Source organism: Aricia agestis, chromosome 18 (genome assembly GCF_905147365.1).
Source record: "Aricia agestis chromosome 18, ilAriAges1.1, whole genome shotgun sequence".
Lineage (NCBI taxonomy): Eukaryota > Metazoa > Arthropoda > Insecta > Lepidoptera > Lycaenidae > Aricia > Aricia agestis.
Window position 1 is genome coordinate 8,840,863 of NC_056423.1, and position 26,697 is coordinate 8,867,559.

The 26,697-nt window shown below is 36.5% G+C and overlaps 1 protein-coding gene and 1 long non-coding RNA gene across 3 annotated transcripts in view; one reads left to right on the top strand and one right to left on the bottom strand.

Annotated features, from left to right (window-relative positions):
- LOC121735785 (DE-cadherin) overlaps positions 1-26,697 on the bottom strand; it is a 318,616-nt gene that overhangs the window by 247,403 nt on the left and 44,516 nt on the right. The window lies entirely within an intron of this gene.
- Positions 1,428-17,279, top strand: LOC121735792. The gene is made up of 3 exons (XR_006036911.1): positions 1,428-1,593; positions 16,521-16,524; positions 17,269-17,279. It is a non-coding gene; the product is annotated as an uncharacterized LOC121735792 (long non-coding RNA).

A 26,697-nucleotide genomic window follows, 5' to 3' on the forward strand; every position in this document is an offset into this window, starting at 1 on the left:
TCAGCATCTAAAAGAAGAGAAAAGGATCAAAATGTTTTATTCCAATTACCCCGGTATTGCTAGAGTCAATTTATTTTCTCACTTTTTGCCATCAGATTCTGGTAGACCTATAACTACTTCGAGCTCCAAGGTGGGACCCATTGATCAGGTATCGATTTTTATTCGCGTGCAGAGCACCCATTATTCACCATGTTGCGATATTTCTGCAATAATTACGCAAACCACTGAACATGGTAGTGATTATTAACACCAATAAACATAATATCGTATGTGTAAACTGTAATACCACGTAGAGTTGGGAACACCAAACACTTAAAATTGACCTATCAATACTTAAGCCACTATCATTCAGATTTCACACACAAGAAACTTCTATTTATTCCGTCGTTATTCTAAGATCCTAGTTATATAATCTTCCGCTGCCAAAATTCTAAGGTAATTGCAATTATTCCTCCAGATCCAGCCAAGTTTTAAACCAACACGTCAGGTTCTCAATGCCCAGGCTTTAGTCCTACAGCTAACTACTTTTAACCCTCTGCTGATGTGTCCCTAGGGCCATGACATGATTCCTCTAGATCAAGTCTAGTTTTAACACTCCCCTGTTGCGATAGGTCCCAAAGGTTTTATGGCAAATTCTCGTAATCCCCATAATGTCGGAACATTATTGGCAGGTAATAATTTTGATTGCGTGCCACCGCAGCGATTTGTTTTGATTAACTATGGAAAACCGGCGGTAAATTAGACGCAACGACTTAATTATGGGCGGCCATTAGCGCGATGACAGACGGATGGATGGTACACTTCCTGAGGCGTTCCCGGAGTATTTGACTAGGGGTAATTTACATGAGCTGGAGGTGCTGGGGTTCAGTGAGACAGAACACAAAAAAATCCACCGAAATATAGAACCTAATTTTTTTATAGTCGATTAAAAATAAGAAGAGCTCAAGCGCTGTCTCTACGTGAGCTATATCGCCAGCTAACTCATACAACTACTCAGACAACTACAATTTACTATGTAATCTCGATAGTACACACACGCACATCGTGAGCCTCTGATTGGATAAAAACTTTGCCGTGTAATAATGATGCATGTGTAACACTTTTAAACACAATTGCGCAGGATTTTGAGACGCGTGCCACACCCCAATAGGAATTATGAATTTTCTTTACAATCTGTACTTGCTACTGTATGTCATTCTGTTGCCACATACAGGTTTTACTAAAAGAGTAAAAGAAATGGAGTTACGTGTAGTCCCGGGAAAGGACATAAGATACTTTTTATCCCCAAAAAATGTACGGTTTCCGTGCAATAAACGCAACGTCACAACGGACAATCTATCGTTATCAAATTCCTACTTGTTTCCAGTATTAAAAATAGTATCTTTGTCTTCTGCAAAGGCCTTGCTTACACCAGCAGGGCAAGCATAACAACAGTACTCAGTAGACATGGAAAAGAATCGACATTCTGACAGATTTTATCCACAAAATGGCGGATTTCCATTGTCTAACTATCACTTTGTCTTGTCTAACTGTCATTTTGACTATTCTTCCGTGGAAAGAAACTGTTTCTATTGTGACCATGCTACGCCCGCAGTTACACCTACCGGGTAGAGTGGCGAGTCAGTGGCGAGACAGTTCAAACAGAGTAGTAGATTGGCCGAGAGCCCTCGCCAATCTTAGGGCCAACCCACACGTACCACAACCACACGACAACCACACGACAACCACAACCACAACACAACCACAACACGTAGTCGGGCGTATATTTTGTATTGTTGACCATTCACACGTACCATATTTTGCAGTTGTTGTCGACCACTTGTGTGATACCGACCACATCGCAACCACGTTGCGTCGATGCAATGACAGTGCGCGCACACCGCCCCTCCATTTCATTGACTTTCATACGTAACCACATCGCAATCACTGGTGACTGGCGACAACGCAACCACGTCGGCATTTTGTCGGTATATACCACAACGCAACTACAAAAAGCCGCAGCGACACCATTCACACGTAACCACTGCTCGACGACATTTTGTCGTTGCGATGTGGTGTGGGTTGGCCCTTATACTCGGTAGTTGTAATAAGGCTCAAAAGGTTTAAAAATACTCATCGAGCCTCAGGGCAGGTTCCCAAAATTAAATTACTTTTATTTGCTTAATGAAATAGCAGCCATTTCAGATGTATTTGTGTTCGAAGTCAAATAACTCGCAAACAGGAATCACGAACGTTTGAGAAATTCAAGTGTAAATATCGCGAATACAGAATTAAATATTTGTACCTCGAAATTATGTGACGAATATCTAAGAATTGAAAATTTGAAATATTTTGTTTAATCTCCAGCAGCCCTAGCATGGCCACAGTAGAAATTCTACAGTGCATCGCAGTGTCGCATTTCTATTGTGGCCATGCTAGGGCTGCAGGTAGTAATAAAACAAAGTACATAATAATAATTTAGGGTGTTTTTTAAAGTAGCAACGCGCTAAAAAAAAACTTTTTTTTTTTTAGTTTTTGTACGGGTTTAGTTTTTGACGCCGCGCTGATGCTCTTGCCCATACGAAGCAGAAAAAAAAATTGCTCTTTCAGCGCTGCTACTTTCACAGTGCACTATTACAAGGGACACATACACACCCTTTTTTTTTGGTGCGCAGGGGAAACTCTTTAAGGGTGCCCCGGGTTGGGGGTGCCTCAGTTAAGCTGGAGCACCCCGGGGGTATGTGGGACTCCCGCCGAGAAGCGCCGGGCTTACTCACTAAAGCCACCAGCGGTTTGCCTTCAGCCGTATGCGGACGGATGTCCTGGATCTGTCTAAGACAGGAATCCCTTCACGACTGGTCTACCTCATAAGGGACCGGACTTCCGCCAAGTTAGGGAACCTTCGGCGCCGGGACTAGCTAAGCCGGGCAGGTTCCCATCCTTGCCCGGAGACAGACAGACAGAATTTTGGAGGTTTGCATAGGGACGCCTCCGCACTCCCGTCCTACGCCGCACACAAACATACCCTAAACTTTAGGATGTGTATGTGTGTGCGTGTGGACTGTGGGTGTGTGGGTGTAGGTGTGTGGGTGTGTATGAATAAGTGATAATACTTTAGGGCCTAAACTCTCAAGTATTATCACTTATTTACCTGTAGTCCTGTAATATTATAGACATTTTGGTTTCCAAGAGCTATTTTAATGTGATGTCCAACGAAATTTTTAATATTATGTAAAACCAGATGTTGCGTCTGTAAAATAATTATGATAAACAATTTAAATAATAAGCAAATTTTACACCTTACTTTTAAAACTTGTAAGCTATTACTTCAAGGAATCAATTCTATTTCGTAAGCTTTTTAATATTCTATGGCCATTTTCTTAAGTCTATATGCTATCTCGAAGGCAAGGAAAAGTAAACGGTCTATGAAAAGATATTCCCCGGTATAAACAGAATTCTTAGGAGACCCAGACAAAGGCCTACCTAGCCTACCTAAGTAATCTATTAGCCGTTGTAAAATAGGTTAACTTAAGTCTACAAACTTTAATAGGACTAGAATTGCTTCACAACTTAGAAAGGCCTAGGTTCTAAATCTGACTAGGCCTTTGCATCCGTTGTGGTTGATTTATAGAGCATCTTCTGAGCGAAGTAACCACTCATCATATTATATACTGTAGTGCCTGGAACATGAATTTAAATATCCGTATGGTTGCCCAAGCACATACGTCCTTCTCGCAACATAGCCTAGTCCAGAGGAATGAACAAGTTAATACTTCTTGGACCAACCACGTGAGGTTTCCTCACGATGTTTTCCTTCAACGTACGAGCGTCCGTATTATGTAGACTTGAGATCTGGAAAAGTCTCATTGGTGAACGCCATCACGCGGGATCGAACCTGCACCCTCTGCTGCTAACCAGAGGTTTACCCACTAGGCCATCGGACGCATAAATACAGGTGGCATTATCATATATATAAAATTCTCGTGTTGTTTGTTCTAACAATGTTAGGCCGCGTACTCCTCCGAAACGGCTTTACTGATTTTAACCAAATTTTATATGCATATTCAGTGGGTCTGAGAATCGGCTACTGGGTACTTTTTGTATTGATAAGTGCATTTATTGAATAAATAATAGTAAATTATTACAACTCGAGGCTGACGGCGACCATTGTTTGTGCGACGGGATACCGATGGACGTTGCCATGGTGACATACTTATTTAGTCACTTCAATAAAATAATATGGGCGAAATCTATACTAATACTAATACTAATACGAATACTAATAATATTAGTAATACTAATAATATTAATCATTAATCATAATATTATAATTCTGCAGAGTTTGTTTGTTTGTTTGTTTGAACGCGCTAATCTCAGGAACTACTCGTCCGATTTGAAAAAAAAAAATTACCGTTGGATAGCCCATTGATCGAGGAAGGCTATAGGCTATATTTTATTATGCTAAGACTAATAGGAGCGAAGAAATAGAGGAAAATGTGGAAAAAACGGGGGAAATTATATGAAAGGGCTTATTTGAACGCGCTAATCTCAGGAACTACTGGTCCGATTTGAAAAATTCTTTCAATGTTAGATAGCCCATTGATTAAGGAAGGCTATAGGCTATATTTTATTACGCTAAGACTAATAGTAGCGAATAAATAGAGGAAAATGTGGAAAAAACGGGGGAAATTATATGAAAGGGCTTATTTGAACGCGCTAATCTCAGGAACTACTGGTCCGATTTGAAAAATTCATTCAGTGTTAGATAACCCATTTATCGAGAAAGGCTATAGGCTATATTTTATCTCGCTAAGACTAATAGGAGCTAAGAAATAGAGGAAAATGTGGAAAAAACGGGGGAAATTATATGAAAGGGCTTATTTGAACGCGCTAATCTCAGGAACTACCGATCCGATTTGAAAAATTATTTTAGTGCTAAATAGCTCATTTATCAAGAAAGGCTATAAGCTATATTTTATCACGCTCAAACTAATAAGAGCAAAGAAATAGAGGAAAATGTGGAAAACACGGGGGGAAATTATTTGAAATTGCTTATTATCTTAAGAACTACTGGAGCAATTTTTATGTTATTTGGCAAACATGAAGAATAGACCACGTGAAGGGACAAAGGCTATTTTTTGCGGAAAAATGTACGGTTGCGTGAAATTCCTAAATTACGCAAGCAAAGCCGCGCGGAACATCTATACATAATAAAATCGTAGGAAAGTCAATTCTATACATTGAATATTTTTGTACAATCTATACTAATATTATAAAGCGGAAGAGTTTGTTTATTTGAACGCGCTAATCTCAGTAACTACTGGTCCGATTTGAAAATTTTTTTCAGTGTTAGATAGCCCATTTATCGAGGAAGGCTATAGGCTATATTTTATCACGCTAAGTCTAATAGGGGCGAAGAAATAGAGGAAAATGTGGATAAAACGGGTGGAAATTATTTGAAAGGGCTTATTTGAATGCGCTAATCTCAAGAACTACTGGTCAGATTTGAAAAATTATTTCAGTGCTAGATAGCCCATTTATTGAGAAAGGCTATAGGCAATATTTTATCACGCCAACATTAATAAGTGCTAAGAAATAGAGAAAAGTGTGAAAAAACGAGGGAAATTATTTGAAAGGGCTTATTTGAACGCGCTAATCTCAGGAACTACTATACCGATTTGAAAAATTCTTTCAGTGTTAGATAGCTTATTTATCAGGAAAGGCTATAGGCTATATTTTATCACGCTAAGACGAATAGGAGCGAAGAAATAGAGGAAAATGTGGAAAGTACGGGGGAAATTATATGAAATTGCTTATTATCTTAAGAACTACTGGAGCAATTTTTATGTTATTGGCAAACATGAAGAATAGACCACGTGAAGGGACATAGGCTATTTTTTTTGCGGAAAAATGTACGGTTGCGTGAAATTCCAAAATTATGCGGGCGAAGCCGCGGCGGAACATCTAAATATAATAAAATCGTAGGAAGGTCAATTCTGTACATTGAATATTTTTGTACAATAATACTTGGGACGTGGTCTACTATGCTAACGCGGACGAAGTCGCGGGCAACAGCTAGTAAAATATAATACTTGGGATGTGATCTACTATGCTAACGCGGACGAAGTCGCGGGCAACAGCTCGTACTTTATATGGCAAAGAAACGTTTGCCGGGACAGCTAGTAATAGAAAAGTCCATATATTTTTCCGAATAACCTGTCATTAATACCTTCGGCATTCGCTTCATTGGTGACAAGCCCGTGCGTTTTGAGGTCATCGCTGAGTGCTGTAGGGTTTCCTATCGAATTACCGGTTACATTATGGCATAGATGTGCCCTTAATGGCACATTATGGGGTCAAGTTTACGAGGTTCAATATAGGGTTCTGTTGCTAGATAAACTTTTTATTATTCTCTTTACCTTAAAGTTAAACTCTTAATCATTTTCATTTCACGACCTCTGTGGCTCAGTGGTTGAGCGTGTTGTCAGCGTTCAAGTCGGGGGTCGCGTGTTCGAATCCCGCCGACGGAACAAAAGTTTTCAACGTTCCTGGATGTGTATTAAACATATGTCGTATAAATTATAATATAATCAAAATTTTAAATAATATGTATAGTATAAAAGTATTAAATATAATATTTCCGTTTTCTGGTACCCGTAACACAAATCCTTCGGGTGCTTAGCATGGGGCGAGACTGACGTGGTGTGAAGAGTCCATAGATTTTTTAATCTCTTCTGGATTTATACACGTCCGCCCGAACGCGCGGTTTGGCGGCTACACCGCGAGATTACAAGAAAATGTATAATGTAAATGAAAAATAAAAATAAAATTGGCAACGCCCTTTACGAGACATTGGATTAAAATAATGCACTTGTAACAAAAATAAATTATACGAGCCTAAAAATAACCCTCGGGTGCGAGTGCCAAAAAGCTGTACTGTAGCATTGCGCAGAAATAATTCAATAATAAACATACATTATTCATTTCAACACAAAAGGGTAATTTTTGATAGACCCAATGAACACAATACGTATCTCATTCAATTACAAAATTATGATTGTTAACTTTTGTATTTCCATTGCTCGCTTTAATAGGGTTCCGTGAAGTATACTTATTAATACAGGGTGTAAGAAAACTAAGTGGTAATACTTAAGAGTGTGTATGGGTCCCCTGTAGAGTTCGCTGTGAAAGTAGTAGCGCTGAAAGAGTTACTTTTTTCCACCTTTGCATGGAAAAATGTATGTCGCGGGGTCGCTTGCCCAAAATCACAAACTCTTTAAGCGCTGCTACTTTCACAGCTACATAAGGGACACATACCCACCCTAAAGTTGACGACCTCTGTGGCTCAGTGGTGAGCGCGTTGGTAGCTCAAGCCGGGTTCGAATCCCGCCGACGGAACAAAAAGTTTTCAATGTTCCCGGGTCTGGATGTGTATTAAATATGTGTATGATATAATAAAAATCTTAAATATATGTATAGTATAAAAGTATTAAATATATTTCCGTTGTCTGGTACCTGTAACACAAGTCCTTTAGGTACTTAGCACGGGGCCAGACTGACGTGGTGTGAAGCGTCCATAGATATTATTATTATTATTATAGTATTATCACTTAGTTTTGTTACATCTTATGTATTGAAGTGAGCGACTAGCATACATCATTATCGACAGAGAAAAAAAAGAAATATAATGAGTGCTATAAAGGTGTTTACACTTAATTTACAAACAGGGTTTTTGGGAGCATTTGGCTATTAGTTTCGTTATCATAAGATCATATTAAGATAAGCAGGAGCTGATATAGTCGCAAAAGCTTTTTACTCTTCGAGAGAGAGAGAAAATATGCCATCTCATTTTAAAACCAAACAATGTTTGACATGCGACGTCGCAAATTAGCTAATCCAAATATTTCATGATATTAGCCAATTATGCAGAACCTGACTCACATTTTCCAGTAACGAAATATTCGTCGAAACAGAGCCTTTTGAGTGATATTAATGCACTCCACTTGGTTTATTTAATTTGGCTAATTGACAGGAATCACGTGGGCGGGAAACGCGTGTCGTGCCGTCAGGCCTTTTTGTACCCCCGCTGTGATTTACGGGTTAATGACGGATTCTCGTATGTCATTTGTGGGAAAATTTGCGACTTTTACAGAAGTTACTAGATGACGTCCGCAACTCCATTGCGCTATTCCGGGAACCATACATCTCTCCGGGATAAAAATATCCTATGTCCTTTCCTGAGGACTCAAAGTATCTTCATACTAAATTTCAGCAAAATCAGATCCGCGGTTTGGGAGTGAAGAGTTAACATACAGAGACACTTTCGCATTAATAATAATATTGAGTATGGATGTTGAATCGTAATTTCTATTATTTATGGAGAGAGACTAGAAAGGTTGAAATTACTCACGATCGACTCTTGAACAACTTCGGGCCCGTGATTTTGGAGTTATATTTTGCTGTACATAATATATATATATATATATATATATATATATATATATATATATATATATCGAGGGGTGAAAGGCTAATGGCTTTAAGCGACACTGTGTGCGATATTGAGTTATATATATATTCGGAATCAGCAAATTTTTCTGCGTCTTTTGAGCCAGGTTTCATGACGATCAGAGCAATTTTTTGGCGGTTAAGGCAAATAGATTTGGCCCAGTTTTTACATTAGGCTACTACCTCAAGCGACACAAAAATATATCTTTTTTATAACATGGATGACTTAAGCCACGTTATGATACCTAGGTAGTTACTTGAGTCTTTTATCCTTTTCCACTTTTAAACTTAAATGTTTGGTTAAAGCTTTATTCCCGTTTCTATAACTTAAATACTTGGTTGGTTACATCATTTAGCTTGCATCATAATAAACAAACTCATGTCACTTAAATCAATTGGCGCGCCACAAAAAAACGTTCAGCATGTCGCTTGATGCAATTAACTCTCCATTAAAATATTAGGTAAATGTCGCTTGAATCAAATAGCCTGCAGCAAAATCTAAACAAGTTTGTAGCTTGAGTCATTTAGCTTTGCTTTATTCTATGTCGTACAGTGACATGAAGTAAATAGTATTTTTTGAAAATTTGAGACCCGAAGGTCGTTTGAGATAAATGTGACCTTTAATTTAAATAAAAAGCGGTTGCTTAAATCAGTTTTCCTTTCCTATAATGAGCAAGAGATGTATGTTAAAGCAAGCATATTTTCCTATGACACCGTAAGTCGATGTCGTTTAAGACCTACCTAAATTTCTTAGTGTTACCTTAACACTTCTAGCGAATAGTAGGCATGCGCTCGCGCGCGGCGCTTCAGTTAGTGCCGAAACGGCAGGTGGACACAATTGTGGAGAAATTGGCGAAGAAAAAAGAAGAAATATTTTCAATTTCTTTTGGGGATTATCACCTCAAGGTAAAAAAGATTGGATAGTGGCTATGTCATCATCACAAGAAGTGAAACGAAAGAGATCCAAATCTTCTACGTACAGATCAAGAACTAATAATTACTTCATTAATGATGGAGAAGGTCGACGCCAAGTATGTTTGAAATTCATATTAAATACTCTTGATGTCTCTCAAAAATACGTCCAGTACACTATACAGTGTGTAACAAAAACTAGTGATAATACTTTAGGGTGTGTACATGTTCCTTGTAGAGAGTTCACTGTGAAAGTAGCAGCTCTGAAAGACGAATATTTTTTTTCACTTTTGTATGGGCAAGAGCCCGAGCGTCACGAGTTTCCCCATACAAAAGTGAAAAAAAATTTTGGTCTTTCAGCGCTGCTACTTTCACAGTGAACTCTCTACAAGGAACACGTACACACCCTAAAGTATTATCACTTGTTTTTGTTACACCCTGTATATTTACTGCATCTTATGGTATTGCTAAGGAACAGTCACGTGGAAAATGTATACCAAGCAACAAGACCAGCGAAGAAAATAAGGAATCTGCAAGAAACTGGATAAAAAGCTTACCTGCACTGCCATCTCACTACTGCAGAAAAGACTCTACCCGTTTGTACTTACCAGTAGAGTTCAAAAGTATCAAAAATTTATACCGGTTATACAAAGAAGCAAAAATTTCCGAAGGCGTTGACTGTTTAAGCGAAAAACTCTTTCGTAATATGTTTCTCAGTGAGTTCAACCTTGGATTTCATATACCCAAAAAGATAAGTGTATAAAATGTATGAAGTTTGAAACAGAAAATGAAAACGACTGTCCTGAAAAGAAGGTTCATTTGATAGAAAAGAAGGCATCTAAAGCACGCTTAGAATGTCACCAAGAGCTAGTGAAAGGCAATCCATCCATTCTATGTACATCGTTTGACTTACAAAAGGTACTCAATACACCGCATGGCTCAAACATGCAATTATATTACTCTCGAAAATATGCTGTCTACAATCTTTGCTTTTATGAAAGTGTTACAAGGTCTGGTTTCTGCTACATTTGGGGAGAGTCGGAAGGAAATAGAGGTGCGAACGAGATCGCTACTATATTGCAAAAATATATTAAAGATGTTGATGCACGGAGTTCTGTAAAATCTCTAATCCTCTATTCTGATTCATGTCCCGGACAAAACAAAAACAAAGTTGTTTTAGCTGCTTTACACAATGCTTTATTACAAGCACAGAATTTAGAGACAATACAGATGAACTATTTACTACCAGGCCACACCGAAATGACTGTAGACAGTATACACTCTACCATTGAAAATTCAGTTCGAAACACCACAGTTTGGGCCCCTTCACAATGGCTAACTGTTTGCCAATTAGCACGAAAGGATCCAAAACTTTACAACGTAGAAGGCTTGACGCATGTAGATTTTAAGAGCTTTGACGATCTGGCTGACAAGTACTTTAAAGGAAATTTAATTGGAAAAATTAGTAAGCTGCGAATCGCGACTTTCAAAAAATCATCCCCTAATATAATGAAAGTAAAATATAGCATGATGGAAGATTCTCCAGAGGAAAAAATTCAAATAGTGGCAAAGCCTAAACTTATCAATCAGAGATATGATTCTTCTCTTCCTATCACAAAAACTAAATATAAGGACCTGAAAAAACTATGCGATAGCTCAGTTATTCCACGAATTAGATACAGATTTGGAAGATGAAGAAAATGCAGAGTAAGTCACAATTAATTAAATAATAAACAATATTTAATTAATTGTGAGACAGATTAGATACCTCTAATAGATTAACAAGATGCAGATTAAGTTTTAATTAAGTTTTAAGCTTTAATTATTTATGAGACTGATTAGATACCTACTTATTTTTAAGAACTGTTTGACCAGTAGTCCTACAATGAAACCGTTTTGAGACTCAAACAATCGAACGAGAATGCAGCGTCCTACTCTAACAACGTCATTATACGTTTGTTAGAATAGGACGTTGCATTCTCGTACCATTATTTGAGTCTCAAAATAGTTTCATGGTACGGTCCCAGGATTAAAAAAGTAAAACAAAATTCTTAGGCGATGTTGTTTGATCAGTAGTTAATTATACTAATAGACAAATATTTTTAAAATTACACAGATAAAAAGGATTTCTCGAATCAAGAAAAATTGTTTTCTTGACATATTAAGTTATTTTAAGGAAAATTGTGTTAATACAAGTAATGTTTATTCATCTTTAAATAATGGCAGTCTCGAAATGAAAAAAATATTTTCTTGTTGCAATTTTACAATCAAGGAAAAAAAAATTAATTGAAGAATAAGTAAAATTAACCTAAGAAGTTCAAATTTTATTGCTCTAATACAATGAAATACTTATTTCAAACTGTAAGTTTATTTAACACAATGAAACATTTCATCCAATGAAGAAATTATTACCTTGAATCATATCTAGAGCAATTAAAAAAAAATATATCTTAAACTAATGACATAAAATCTTGTTTTTAGTAAAATCCTGTTTTGCCTTAAAATTTTATTATTACCTTGTTTCAAATAGATATAGTTTAAGAAAAAGTTAAAAATATTTTAATTTAATGACAAGTTACTTCTAGTCTACCTATTTTTTTTTGGTATGAGTTATGACTATTGACTACCGAGTCTACCGACGCGACGCCACGATAGTGCGCGCGCGCCATGCTAAAGCAAGCTAAACAAGTTTAAACCTGTTTGTGCAGTTTGAAACTAAACGTGTTAATTTGAGGTGAATATATACGCAATACTTATCTCTTGTGGTGCGGGTTAAGTGGTAATTTGTAAAACAAAATGAACGAAAATAACAACGTAGTTACTCTCCTCGAGGCAAATAATATTTCTCCAGAAGTAATAGAAGTTTTTGTGTGTAAGTATGCATTGATTTTACTGGCCAGCCTTTGATTATAGTATTGTTGAAGTGCCACCCACCCATGCAAAAATTCATCAAAAATCATATCCATGTTGAGTACGTTAAGCTAAGTCATAGATTACTTAATTAATGTATCATTTCGGTTCTACATTGCAGCAAATGGCATAACAACAGAGTTATTCTACAAACTCATTCCAGAGCACCTCAAGGAACTCTGCCCTCATCTTGGGACCCGGATAAAGCTAGCTGAAATTATCACAGCTCATGTAAGTGAAATCCATTGGCATTTGCACTGTGCTGTGCACTTCTGCATCTGCAACTGGGCAGCGTTTATTCTTTTTTGTATGCAGCAGGATGTATAATGAATATTAAAGCTCTTTAGTCACACTGTGTTTAAAAATACATTCATAATTTGTTTAATAACTTTGCCAATGAAGACAATCTATAGGTACTAGTTATTTAGGGTAAACTTATGTAAGTACATGATTTAGCCACTGTGCATTACACACATATTTTATGTTTTCAGGCACAGAGTCATTTAATGAGTGTTCAGAGTCATTGAGTGAAACAGACTTTACAAAACCTACGTCCTCTAGCTGTTCTGAATCTCAGGAAGTTACCACAACAAATGTACTGATTACAAGATATTTTCCAGACTTTGACTTACATACCTTATTATAAACAACAGTTGGAGGAAACAGTATTTTGAAATTTTATGAAACTCACAAACAATTTTTTTGTCAAAATTTTTGTCTTTTATGTAAGTAAATAAATTTTTATACGATTAACATCTCTTCATTTTGTTTTAGAAACCACTATTTGATATGCTTTTCTGTTGTTCCTTGTATGTTGTCTTTTATTTACCTTTCAGGAAACGCCTCCAGAACTTCCATTGGACTATTGGGAGTTCCTGAGCCGTATTAAGGCCTATTCAAACCGGAGCGGTATCCGCTACCGCCGTGGGTAGCGGGTATCCCGATGGGTACGTGATTATCGCCTTAATCGCGTTTATTATTAGCGCGTTAATCGCGTACCCATCGGGATACCGCTACCCACGGCGGTAGCGGATACCGCTCCGGTTTAAATAGGCCTTTATTAATAGTACCTTTAAGACATTTAAACCGCTTAACACAAGCATTTAAAACTTTTATTGAAAGAAAGTAATAATATTAGACCAAGAAATATTTTTCCCGAAACAAGATAGGTTATTCTTTATCGTAGGTTGCATAAATTAAAATTTAAAATATTAGTTATTGGTCTAAGGATATAATTTTCTAATATTAAAATAAACACTACTTTAAATAAGTAAAGTTAGTGTTCAAGCTAGATTTATTATTGTTGACAGAAAAAAATATGTATTTAAATTAAGCATATATTATTTCTAATAAAGTGATTTCTTATTTGATTGAAATCAATATTTTCTTAAAATGAGAATACATCCTAAGCTTGCATCAAGAGAATTATCAACTTACATTAAGAATTCTAATAATTCTTGGTAGAAAACGTATTATATTAAATCAATCGGAAATTGTCTTAATTCAAGATTACTTCAAATATCAGTTTAAGATTATTATTTTTTTAGCGTAAGAAAATATTAGTTTCACTATATATGAGGCAACCATAATCTTGACTTAATGCAAATTGCTTTCATGCAAGATTATTTTTCTTATTCGGAGAATACTGTTTTTTCTGTGTACGTAAACGTTTTTGAAAAGTCGTAATTTTAACTACGGTAAAAATATTTAACTTAAATTACAGTTGACTACTGACCAAGCAATCCAGCCTTACTCATAAGTCATTATGTTTAAGTTTTGCTATAATATTTATTATTATGTTTTTATAAGTAACTTTATCAGAAAGAAGATAAATAATAATATATTACTTTTTGTTGAGACTGATTTCTCAAGAATTTTAGGTCAAATATGACATGCTTAGGTATATTTTGTAACCTAAAAATATAACGTAAACTTAAACGAATTAAGTATTTTTAATTTTTTATTAAAATTTCAAATTTTAGAGGCTGATTATGTGATAATCACATGGTTATATCCTGATTCCTGTGATTTCTTAAATTAAGAAAGTAAATAAATGACTAAATGTTATAGTATTAATAGGTTCTAATAAAAGTCATTGATATTACAGATATGAACATAGTACAAGATTTATTTTTTGTTACTGAAATGTTTAAAATTAAAAAAAAAATCTTTTCAGTTACTTATGCTAAAATAATAAGTCATTAGTCAATAATAAGTTATTAGTCAATCTCTGTAGTTTTTAATAAACACTCCTTTTTCAATACTTACTTTTATTTATTTTATTCGCGTCTAACATCATGGAAAACTCTCGTTAAATATTCTGCAATTTTGATGTGGTGAAGTTTTTGTTAAGGTTTCAACGACCAATCTCAAATAAAATTATTTTTTTTGAGGATTTAGGTCAATCACATTAAAAAGTTGACCGTGGCTTAAGTCACTTATCCTGCACCTAAAATAGGATTGAATTTATCTTTCAGCCTATTAGACGTAATCTGTTGCAGCCGTAGATATGTAGTTCAATCTATTGGCTTTACTCGAAAATTACTATAGCTACCTTCTTGAATCATTTAGCTACCCACTTATTATAATAACAGTTGTACCTTAAATCATTTAGCTTTACTCTAAAATCTAGGCGAAGCGTAACTTAAGTCCTTTATCCTTACTCTAAAAAAATAAACAAATAAGCATTTTTAACTCAAGCGACATTTATTTCTGTAACCCTTTATTCTATTGACTTCAAACTAAAACATGTGATAAAGGATTTAATTACGAAAAGAACTGTATACTTGGAATCTAAATTAAACAAAAAACTGAATTTCTACGAATTTTTTTCTGATTTTAAAAACTTTAAAACGCTCTCCTGTAAAGTTACAAAAATGTCGCTTAAATCCATTAGCCTTTCACCCCTCGATATATATATATATATATATATATATATATATATATATATATATATATATATATATTCAGTTAGTAGTTTTTTTAACCGACTTCAAAAAAGGAGGTTATCAATTCGACGCGTATGTATATGTAATATTTCGAGAACTTTCGTATTTGTTAGTCTATATCAGCGTCTGAACAAATGTGCCAAATTTCAAAAGTGTATATATATGTTTTTACGTTTGTGTTCGCATATCTCTGGAACAACCATTCCGATTTCAGTAATTCTTTTTTTGTTGTACTACGTATTGTTCAACTTAGGGAATAACACAAATTTCATCAAAATCGGTTCAGTAGTTTTGGAGATAGGGAGTTTTAGTTCTCAATTACGTACAATTTTGAAGTCGGTTAAATATTTTTAAAATACAGTTATTAACGCATACAATTACGCTTCGCTACGAGTAAATCTAATACTATAAAAATAAAACAAAACCTGCTAACAACAGGGAAACATAAAACGCAGATATTATCAAGCTGTTTTAGATAAGTTTGTACTTCTGTTTATGTGATCGTGATCCTAGTATACATTTACAAAAAAAACATTCCATGACATCATTTAAATGTTTTTTGTACCTCACACACATTTCATACGTTTCATGGCAAAACTCAGGAACGATTTGAGTGCCCGAGTGTGTGCGCAAGGGTTTACTTGCGCAAGTGTTTACCAGTGTGACGAATAACGGATACGACTATCGAGAGATCTAACGCGGGACCTAATTTTTAAATGCCCATGCGACGCAAGGATCATCTTGTCAGACAATCAGGTGATAACCCTGCATTGTCCTAACCAAACTTGGAAACCCCATTTTTCGAACGCAAGAATCGAACCGACCTCTACGCTCTAAACCACTAGACCACAGACATAGTACTATTTATGCAATCCTGGCAAATACAATAACAAAAATACCAATAATGACGTCATTAACATTGTATTGATTAATCATCGCCCACAATACTCAATGGGATCACGAACTTTTGTAGGTACTTATTGTCCTGAATGTAAATACTATTATGCTATTATTCCAGGATTGTTACTTTTTATATCATTATTAGAAACTAAAATAATCTCAACTATAGTCAAAATAATTTTAGGTGGCACCAGCGGTCATTGACCTTTATAGTCTAGGAGCTATGTGAAACATGCTTGCACTGTTTTCTGTTAACTTAAGAAAAAAATTTAAGTCTTATAAAGACAGTGACCCTTGTTGGCTTAGATTCATTGGAAAACCTCTTGGTAACTCTTAGTATGATATTCTCCAACTATTTATGAGTGTAGTGGAACTTAAATAATTGAGTTATCTATCTAGATTCTAGAAATAATTTGTAAACGTCATCCAATCAGAAATGTATGGCTTCATACATATTGCACTATAAATAACGTAGCTTTAAAGTAACATAGTTTAGTTCATATCAGTCCTAGCATGAAAGAAATTAGAAAATTGTTTCTACGAAAGAATAGACGCGAATCTGTAATTTTGTACAAATGTCAGTATTTCTCGATAGAAATACTGACATTGACAGTAGAAATGCGATCATTTCTACTGTAGTTATGTTCAAACTGCAGATTTGTAAGTATATAATACTTATGATTCATGGTAGAAGCCTTCAGATAAGGGCCTGATTACACCTACCGAGTGAAGTTGTAAGACAGAGCCCTCGGCCGAGCACTCGTTATTTAGTGCTGCCCACTCAATTAGACCCTAAAGGCAATATCTTGATTTTACCCTCCACATAAAAAGAGGGTACAGCTCTTAGACCGAACCACCTACGCTGACAATAAACTCGAGAATTTTATCGTCCAGTTTCCATTAACATACGACACGTCAACGAAATTTCGCAGACGGCAATAAAATTTCAAGAGATTCTTCAGTCGGGTGCAGCAATAAAATTTGGAAATGTCTATTCTTCAATTCTTAAATCTTATATTTCAATTATTATACGGTAGGTGATACGAGTGAAAAGGAACTATTCAAAAGATTGGAGGCAATTTTAACTTTCAACTTGCGCTTGGTACAAAAGAATTAATTCTGATTTACTTTACTGATGGATTACTTGTATCTCTTACGACAAAATTTTAGTAGCTACGAAGTTTAAAAGCCCTTACCCGGTTTTAAGATAGCTCGTCAATTAATGTTGAGGGGTAAAACGCAGGGTTCGATATTAAGGTCTCTTTGTCGGGGCGCGCGGGAACAAGCTGTTGATAGATCGGTGAACAGATTGGTCGTTATTGGTAGATATTGTACAAATGCTACAATTACAGCCTCCAATTTGCCAAGCTTACCTTGGCTTGGCTTATATAAAAACTTTTAAAAAGAGGTTTTAAAGCTAGGGCTTTCAAGTCACTGCCCAAGACACAAAAAAAGATCCACAGCCCAACAACGAACCCGCTTCTTGTTAGTCGGTATGAACAAAATAAATCATAATTAAATAATTTAGAATAAACAAAGCGAATCACAACATAATGTCATTTCGATGAGTCTTAACGACATTACATTGCGTGATACATGACATCCAGAATTAATTACTTATTTAATTACACGCAACTCCAAATCGTTACTTTTGTAATGGAGAATGTGACATGACAGACAGACATTACAGAAAACTGAAGTTAATTTTAATTGAGGGTTGAAAAACCTGTGTACGACCCATAAAGTTAATATACCTAGCGGAATAGAGCAACAATCTCGAGCTGTCAAACGTAACCGAAATTGGTTTACATCTGTGTGTAAAAATATGTGTACGTATACACTTACACAGGCATGATTGGACGTGATTTCTATGAGATTAAATTGTCAACGTGCGGCACGTGCCGACTGGACGTCAAAAAAAGAGTGCTGCTGTCATGTATCACACGTCTCTTTTTACCACGCAGTGTTACTGATAGTAACATCTCTCTTGCTCAGGCCTTTGTCTCTCTATTCCGCTAGGTATATTAACTTTATGGTACGACCATGATTCATTTTGAGCAAAAAGTTCATCATCACTACTCACTTGTCAAGCAGTACGCTGGTGAAGATGATGACAGATGATGATGACGAAAAACTAGATCAAAGAGTTGACACGTTTTAGAACTACGATGTCACACAAATACCACTCCTGTTTTTGCTAGAGGTTATAAAAAAAGTATTTTTCATTAGCAGACTCGCCTTAGATATCAAACATTTTATGCCGGTGTCTCCCTGGTGTTTTCTAGCTCTACATTTTTACCAACTTCCCAAAAAGGAGGATATACTTATTCCAGCTATAATCACCTCGTTCTAAGGAAACTATCTGTAGCTAAGCAGGAGCTTAATTCGCCGTTTTTGAAATGTGCAGGCTTGGGGAGTCTAAGTCTTCATACGTGGGAGAGCCATGCTTCGGCACGAATGGGCCGGCACGACCGGAGAAATAAGAATAAGAATAAGAATAAGAAAAGTTTATTTTGTACATCACACAACACAACATTTACAAAGGACGAGAAAACTAGGACACAGTACAGTACTTAATTTACATTATATTGTGTGATCTCACAAAAATGGACCCCAGCTCAGCATAAGCAGCAAGTTGCTGCACTGATTTTCTGCTGGGACCAATGAGTGACCTCACAATAATAAAGTGTGGACAATATCATTAGGAACTAGAAACATATTTAATATTAAATTAAAAATACTTAAATACTAAATAAATTAATAAAGAAAATAAGAGCTACAAGATAAAAATTATTATAACATGACGTGCGGCGTGCCTAACATTGGGAGAAAAAAAAAAAGAAAAGAAAAAGCTGTCAATTTTCATTTGTCTATGACATTTGACGTCTGGAACAATGATGGGATAAAACACTTGATATATGAAAACACTCTGACATTGGCAACTCACCGAGGCGGCCATTTTTAAAAGAAGAAGAAGAAAAACAAGATTTTTATGCATACCTACCTTATTCTGTGAAAATAAAACTGTAACGTGGTTTCATACGTGGCATAACCTATTCAAATATGATGTTATTACAATAAAATTTAAACCTGTGGAGTGAGAACAGGCGTATAACTATACACCTCCAGAGTACGGAGATCGTGGAACAAATAGGCTAAGATTGCTCATGGCTGTCCCGCATTCCGACCATGGACCAACCCTACACCGCAGCCAGAGGTGCATCCATCGAAAGGTACATATTACGCAAAAAGATGTTGTAACTGAAGCAAATGTGTTTTATAATGTTTGCTAAATGTTTTTTTTGTTTTCAGCATCCTGAGGGGAGGTGGAAGGTTGTTCCAACATCGGGAAGCAGCGTACCTGAATGATCCACGAAAAGCTACAGTCTTATGAACTGGTGTCAGGATCCGGTATTGGGAGGCACGAGTACGGTTGTTGATATCACTTGCCCAGGCCAGCTTCTCATATAAGTAGGATGGACATTGTGTGAGGATTAAATCAAATAGAAGAGCAGCAAAGTGGAGCTTTCTACGTTCTTTCATCTTAAGTATGTTGGCCTTGTTAATAAATGGTGTGACATGTGTTCGTGGGGGGATAGTATAACAAAAACGCATACAGGCATTCTGGACCCTCTGTACAAGCCTCTCTGTTCTGGCAAGTATAGCATGACCAATAACTGTGTCGGGGTAGTTCAATTTCGAGAGTATGAGCGTATCACAGACCCTGATTCTAATATCCTCGCTCAGGTAGGTGCGATAATTGTAAAGAGTTTTTAGTCGATAAAAGCAGCTTCTTACTACCTCGAGCATGTGTTGTTCAAACTTTAAGTTAGAGTCAAAAAGAACACCTAAGTTACGTGCGATATTTACTTGCTCAATCTCTTGTCCTGATATCATGATCTTTGGTTTTTTTTCAATAATATCAGCAACTTGTTTTCTGGAGCCCAGTACAATGTATTTTGTTTTGCTGGCATTCAGAACTAGACCACAAGAGTTGGACCAGTCAGCTATTCGTAGAAGGTCTCCATTTATTTTAGAAACAGCCTCATCGAAATCTTTAGGGCAGAAACTTAGGTAGACCTGGGTGTCATCTGCGTACATGTGGTACCTGCTGTGAATTATATGTTGACAAATATCCGCACTAAATAGGATGTACAGTAGGGGGCCAAGGATTGATCCCTGAGGAACGCCTTGATCCACACTAGCATCCGAAGAGTAGGATTTACTGCCATTACGATTTATGATTTCCACCTTCTGCAATCTATGTTTCAGGTAACTAGAAAGCCACTGTATTACAGAAGGTTCAAAACCATAATATTTAAGCTTGCTAATAAGAAGGGGAATATTAATTGTTTCAAATGCCCTCGAATAGTCTAATAAGACCAGAATAGTACCCTTTCCATTATCCTGAGCAGATAGAATGTTGTCTAAGACGTCTAATAGAGCAGTAACAGTGCTATGTTTTCTCCTAAATCCAGACTGGTACTTAGGCAAAATTTTATTAGCTTCAAGGTAGTTCATTATTTGTTTGTGCACCACTTTTTCGACTATTTTAGAGAGGCAGGGAAGAATGCTAATAGGGCGGAGGTCTTGGAGGGAGGAAGGATTAGGGTTTTTAGGAATAGGCTTGATCAGAGCTGTCTTCCAGACTGAGGGGAATGTAGAGGTTCGTAGGGATTTATTTACAATGTTAGTAATAACTTCTAGAGTGTTAGGCAGTGTAAGATTTAACATTTGTAAAGAGATATTATCAACCCCGATAGCGTTCGATTTAAGACTTTTAATGATAGTCATAATTTCGTTTTCTGATACTGGTGAGAAATTAAATCGAGATGGACCAATTGTATGTGATTCAAAATATGTATGTAATGAGTTGGAGTTTAATGGGCTGCGTGATTGATCAGGGATATTTACAAAATGTTTATTTATTTCATTGGGGTCATTACAAAAATCAGGGAGACAGGGTTCTTTATTTTTACCGAAGTTAAGTTGTTTTTTCATATTGTTCCAAAGAGTTTTAGGCTTATTAATATTACAATTTATATTTTTACTAAAATAGGCACGTTTTTCTGAGTGTATAGCAGATACAACAATAGACTTAAGGTCTTTATATAATTTTTTGTAGGTAAGGTTCCTAGTAGCCTTCCATTTGGAGAAACTATCATCACGTAGTTTCATGATTTGCTTCACTGTATCTGTCAGCCAGGGAGGAGATTGTTTTTTAATGTAAACATTTTTAATGGGCGCATGCAGATCGAAGAGGAGCAGTATAAGCCTGTTAAATTCTAAGACCATTTCATTTAAGTCGGTAATGCTCTCCAGTTGTCCCCAGTTAATTTGCTCCAAGTCGTGATTAAATAATTCTAACACAATATCGTTAAGTGGTCTGAAAGAACATTGGAATGGGGTGAATTTGGGCTTCTTGAAATTGAACTATGCCGTCACTACAGCATGGTTCCCCAGATCAGGAATGTGGTTTACCAACACTGAGCGTGCAACTGCATTAGTGCATATAACATCTATGAGGGTTTCAGAATGCTCTGTAAAATGTGTGGGAGAAGTAACGATTTGCTTAATTTGCAATGATTCAAAAAACTGTGAGAGTAGTTTTGTCTTATTATCTAACTGCTGAAGTATATTTATATTAAAATCACCTACTAAGATAATATAATCATGTGATGCAAGTGAGCACCACGTCTGAGTCAGAGCATCAATGAATAGATTTACATCCATCCAGGGAGGCCTGTATGCGGTTCCCACGGCTATTTTTAATCCGTTCAGTTTTAGATCGAGCCAGATTTGCTCAACAGATTGCGTCTCGGCTATAGGTATCAGGCGCGAACTAACACCTTGCCTAACATAGAACCCAACTCCGCCTCCACGACCACCTCGGATATTACTGGGGCGTGGCATATGGCGAAGTTTGTACCCCGACACTTTAGGAGCTTTGCCATCTTCACCCTGCCTGAGCCAGGTTTCGTTAATAGCCATTACATCCACTGATAAGCGTTCCATCATGGCAGTAAACTCGTCGTGTCTGGTTCCCAATGAACCCGCATTAAAGAGCCCTACCGTAAATAATTTGTTATCTTTGTTATTCATTGCTGTGGTTCAAGTTTTTATTTCCTAGATCTTGTTTCGCAAGTGATAACATAAGCATACATATCATAATATATTAAAATAATAATTTGTAAAGTGAATAATGATAAGATAATATAGTGTAATAATAAAATGAATATAATATAGTCATAATTGTTTGTAACAGAAAATATAACAGATTTTATATAATATGATGTTGTATAAAATAGTATATTAGAATACTTAGTTAAAATAGTATGAAGAAATATTGTAAGTGTACCTTGTGTAATATTAATTATAGTGACATACCATATTTCAAATAAGACAAGTATTATTAAGATTATGAGAACTAAAGTGGTATCAACTATAAAAAATGTGCATTTTCCCAAACCAGATCTGACAGAACTAATAGTAAGTGTTAGTGACAGTTCCCTTATGAGATAATAAAATACAAGTAAATTAAAACATTGATTGTAACTAATAAAAAACAAAATTTTAGGATTGTGAGGTGCCGAAGACACGCATGATGTCAGCTTCATTGCGAAAGAGGTGAACGGGGCTTCCATCAGCCTGTCGGGCATATATACGCCCACGCCTTGTCCACGAGTAGCGCCATTTCTTCGAGCTACACTCCTCCCGCACCTTGCGGTATAGGAGGCGGTTGTGCCAGGTGAGCCGTTCGTTGACAAAAACCTGCCCGTAGTCTGCGGTACGACCGCGGCGCACGCGGGCCGCCTTCAGCAGCTCGTCCCGAAGGTCTCGACGCGCCAGCCGCACCACGACGCGGCGCGGGCGGCCGCCCTCTGCCGGCGGTGCTCCAACACGCTCAGTGAACACAACGTCACGTGACTCCAGAGGCACTCCCAGCTGCGTAGCCAGGACGGTGACGGTGTGCATGATATTTTCTCCCTTCACCTCGTTCCACGTTCTCACAGAAAACCGCCGTGAAACAGCGCTTGCGCCGTGTTTCCCCGAGTGAGTGAGTTTACCGGAGGCCCAATCCCCTACCCTATTCCCTTCCCAACCCTAGATCCAAGAGGGATCTTAAAAGGCCGGCGACGCACCTACAGCTCTTCTGATGCTCCAGTGTCCATGGGCGACGGAAGTTGCTTTCCATCAGGTGACCTGTTTGCTCGTTTGCCCCCTTATTTCATTTAAAAATAAGGGTAGATGTATTGTTCCCGAATGATTACTGACTACTTCATGTTCTATGTATTGGACGGTAAGCCACACACCACACCACAGCTTTTCCTAGCCAAGCTCGTTCATGCGTGCCGTAGGAACATCGGTAAACAGTGGAAACAGTGTCTGAGGTGAGATGTTTACCGGTAGTAAACCAATAGACGTATGTGCTCGACATTTTACTACGCCTTATGGCCAAATATGGTCGAACATGCCATGACATACGGTTCGCTGTATGTACTACAAATTATTGATTCATGGGCGGTGGACTGCGTTTTTGTTGGTCAGACCATAATACTTTTGATTGAAAATCTAGAGTACCTTAAAACTCAATCTACTGATTAAAAATAATTGTATTTTATTTTATTTATATTGATTGCACTGTAATTGATAATTTTAAGCTCTGCAACTTGTATTGCCACATGATCTCCAAATAAACGATTCAATATAATATCCAATTTATTCTAATGTTTGTTTGTTAACAATACACATCATGTGTGTGTATTCGTCCGAATTGATAATTTATATTCTATAATATTATGGAGGCATTGAATTGACTATTAATATTAGGGCCCTTATAAATATATTTTGATATGTATTTAGTGTTTTTCGTTACAAACACCAGCTACTGCCATACAACAATTCATTACTTTCCGTGTAAATTGTAATTTTAATAACTATACTTACTAAACTCGGCGAAACATGGCAGTAGCGGTCATTGACTCCCTGTCGAAAACTTGTCATTTTCTATAGAAAGCCGCGATTGATAACTTCTGACACTTCATTGTCAATCGCGGTTTATAGGTATAGAAAACGACAAGTTTTTGACAGGGAGTCAATTTGCGCCGCCATTTTGCGCCGAGTACGTACAGGCACAGAGGCAAAATATATCAGCTTGTCAATCTGTACAACTTGTCATACAAATTATGACATAATAATTTAAAGTTTTGTGCCGTAAGGTCAGAGCAGAGGGCACTACCAGCACATACAGTAAACAATCCGACCAAAATCCGCCATGTTGCACACGTCATATCAGCATATTTACAGTAAACGTTGTCAAACGTCGAACGAAACTTTTTGTTTACTGCCTATACTGGTGGTAGCTCTACGGAACTCTTCGTAAGCGAGTCCGATTCGCCCTTGGCCGGTTTGGCAGGCCAACATTACGAACAGACCAACATATAACCTAATTTCTATTAGCAGAGCTCGAGACGCCAGAGTTAACTTAGTATTGAGAATAAGGTCAACGTACGACCAAACAGGTTTGACTGGACTCTTACCGGCTTACCTCTGACCAATCGAGATTAGACCATACACGCCTGGGTTAGAGTTTAATTTGCGTTGATATGGGATTATAAAATTATTAAAATATTAATTTCCCGATTTAAAAGTAGCAAAGAGTTGATGGCGAGAAATCTGTACAATCTTCCAATTCTGCTTTTATTGCAGCTTCGATCCTTGTTCAATTCAGTCAATGTCTTGTCATGAAACTACAATTATAGGGAAGATGCGATATTTTTATTTTTGTGTTTATTTTAAAGAACTCTATGTAGAATAGACCACTAGTATATTTAAAAAATTAAAACACTGGAATTTACTGCAAAAAATGCGGTTTCAAATTGTCAATATAAATTTTGGCGCCAAAACAGATCTACAGTCTGTATGACGTCACTACTGTTTGACAATTATTGACAATGACCCCACCTGATCATACCTCTCAAAAAGTTGTCATGCCCCGCGTTCCATTTAGCGTTAAAAACGATCAAAACGCTCAAAATGGAGGAATTTTGATCGTTTTTAACGCTAAATGGAACGCGGGGAAAGCATGTGTGACGCCACTGAATGCTGATTGGTGTTTTGAAATCAGTTCCTTTTCAAGTTACTTTTAAATCGTAATTTTTATTAAAAAAAAACAATATTTTATATACTTAATATTAACCTTGCAGTAGCCCTTCTTTTATATTTTTTTAACGTTTTATTTAGCAAAATTTTTGTTGCATGTTCCCTATTGTATTCTCATGAAATATCAAACCAACGTCAAACGCAGTTCTAGGCATAGACTTAATATATACTGTCGTATGTTTATGGTCCTAGGACATCCCCGCGCTTCCTATTTTGAGCGTTTTGATCGTTTTTAACGTCAATTAGTGGAATGCGGGGAATATTATAAGTTATATCACTTATAAAGTTATAACTGCAATGTTTTCAAGCTAAACGCAGCAGTCAGCGCCAGCATAGACAGCAAACAAAAAGTTTTGTTCGACGTTTAACAACGGTTCTGTCAATATTCTGATATGAGGTGTGCAACATGTCGGATTTTGGTCGAATTATTTACTGTATCTACTAGTACCGCCAACTGCTTCGACCTTTGCAATAATATTCTCTATTGGTCAAAAAGCCAAAAATCAGTACCTACCTGAAGTTTATTTGACTTATATATAGGAATTATTTTTGCCGTTTAACAACATCCGGACTGAATCGAAGCTGTATTAAGGCCATCCCCTGAGCAAACGACCTTGACCATACATTTGCCGCGTTGCCGAGATCGCGCCAAAATCCTATTTTTTTACTTATCTTAGTTCAAATTGCCCTAAAAAAAATTCAAACGTCGTATATTGTTTGTCCAGTAGTCCAGTCCAGTATTTGTCCAGTATGTAGTTAATGAAATTGTCGATCTATTGGCGTGTGTTTTAAATAACAGCGTTATCTCACGTATACGTCGCTCATACACAAAAAAAATTAATTCTGTAGACCTATTTGCTTACAATTCTAAAAGAAAATTCAAGAGTGAAGTTATCAAAATATTAAAAAAGGATGATTAAAAAAATATTTACATAAACTTGTTGTACAAACCTAGGTATGTCAACTGACATGCGGTACCCTAGTGGTATTTTTCACTGATCCCAAGACTTCGTGTCGTAGGGCTAGGGTGACATATATATTATTAATATTAATTAGGAGACAAAATATTTCATTAAAACCACAATACTGAGAGTTGTTTAGCTTATTATAATATTATAGTAACCATGCCAAGACTTCATTGTGTCGATAATTACGATGACGGTGTTTTTATTAAATTGTTTTTATTATTATGTTAAATAGCACTACTATTTGTCAAACAACGTAATACCTGTTACTGGCCATACTAATTGTTACATGTTTAGTGTTAAGTTCTAAATTGTAATACGCTGTTGGTATTGAATAAAGAAAAAAAAACGTAATTTGTAAATACCTACTAGGGCGATACTGAATCATGAATGTATGCTTGAATTTTTAAAAT